This window comes from Arvicanthis niloticus, chromosome 13 (assembly GCF_011762505.2).
Source record: "Arvicanthis niloticus isolate mArvNil1 chromosome 13, mArvNil1.pat.X, whole genome shotgun sequence".
In the NCBI taxonomy this organism is placed as follows: Eukaryota; Metazoa; Chordata; class Mammalia; order Rodentia; family Muridae; genus Arvicanthis; species Arvicanthis niloticus.
The window spans coordinates 64,056,434-64,058,405 of NC_047670.1; positions in this window are offsets into that span (position 1 = coordinate 64,056,434).

The following is a 1,972-nucleotide window of genomic DNA, read 5'->3' on the forward strand; positions in this document are numbered from 1 at the left end:
CCCCGCCCCTTTCCGTTACTAGTCCCGCCCACTGGAACTGGCCTCTCGTCCTCATTGGCTCTCCTCCTGAGGACGGGACTTTCCAGTGGGCGGGGCCTGTTCTGTGGTCTTCGACTTGGCCTTACCTGGTCTTCTCCCGGGTTTGGGTGGTCGGAAGTTGAGTGAGAGCAGGGTAGAGATGAGGAAGCCCTGTGCTGCCTCCTGCCAGTGTTCGTACCCTCCTGACCCCCAAGTCCCCAGTGCTTGGCAATTATGTTCCTTTCTTACGTGCCTCGTGTACAGGCACGTGGGTAGGGGCCTTGTCTGTCTGACTACTGTGTCCCTGGTGTTCCGGGCAGCACCCAGCTGGGAAGATGCTATAAAGATGTTTGTTAAATGTCTAGTATTATGTGTGACAGACATTGTACATGTCTTACAGGGGAAGTCAGTGCTAGTGGGTGACAGGATGGGTTACGGGACTGGGGATGGGGGAGGGGATGAGGCAGTAGTATTACCACACAGCACACGCAGATGAAGTGCTGTGCACTATAGCCCAAATCTGCCCCGAAGTGGCCGTTTCTCCACGGAATAGGTTTCTATATCACTAATCAAGGACGGGCAACAGAGCCACTCGGCACTTATAGACCAAGAGCATAAAGCTCTACTGAGAGATGGAGGCTTGGTATGGGGTTGGAAAGATGGTTCAGCCATTAAGAGCATTTATTGCAGTTGGCTGCTGGTGGTGCGGGCCTTTAATGCCAGCACTTGGGAGGCAGAGGCAGGCAGATCTCTGAGTTTGAGACCAGCCTGGTCTACTACAGGGGGAGTCTCAGGACAGCCAGGGCTACACAGAAAAATCCTGTCTCAAAACATAACAAAACAAAACCAATAACAAAACTCCCCCAAAGCCTAATAAACAAACAAAACCAAAACAAGCCAATCAAATAAACGAAGGAGCCTTATGCTCTTACAGAGGACCTGGATTTGGTTCCCAGCACAACCATTTTTGAGTTCGGTTCCAAGGGCACCTTACTCCAGGGTGTGCATACAGACAGAAATATAGGCAAAATACTCATAAACACAATAAACAAACAAATCTTAAGAAAAATAAAAACCTAAATCTCTAATTGGGAGAAAGTTAATAGAAGTCTAGTCCAAACCAATCCTGTCTCACCCTGGGGAGCAAACTCAGATCCTCCTGCTTGAAAGGCAAACACTTTACTATCTCTCCTGGCTCTCTGTGTGTGTGCACGCGTGCACATGCAAGTGTGTTTACACACTGGCAGAGGTCACCGGAGGACATTGGTTCTCCTGTCACTGTCACTCTCTGCCTTAAATCCTTGTGACAGGGTGTGTCAATGAAATTGAAGCCCACTGTTTCTGCAAGACTTGTTTGCCAGTGGATGCCTCAGGAGGTTTGCCTCTCTCCACTCTCCAATACTAGGCTTACAGTATTGGCAATGCCCGGCTTTTACGAGACTGCCAGAGATTCGAACACAGATCTTCATGCATGAGTTGCAAATGATCTTCTTCCCGGAGCCATTGCCCCAGCCCCAACTGGACCTTCATTCAGAGGCAATGGACATACAGTTTGGGGCATGCCATCAGAGAACTGAAATAGATATAATGAAATTCTAACTGTTGGAGGCGGGATGGAGATGAGGAGGCCTCAGTAATGGTGGGAGAGTGAATAAAGGAAGGTGTGGTCACAGAGGAGGGAAATGCCAAGTCAAAACCCAAGAAGATTTGGCAGGGTCTGGCAGTGTGTAGGCAGGGAGGGAGAAGTAGGTGTGGAAAGTAGGAGACAGGTGCTGAATACAGATGCAGATGCTCACAGCCAACCATCAGACTGAGCAGGGGGCCCCAATGGAAGGAATGAAGGAGCTGAAGGGGATTGCAACCCCACCAAAAGAAAAACAATATCAACTAACCAGACCCCCCAGAGCTCCCAGGGACTAACCCCCCAACCAAAGAGTACACATAAAGGGATCCA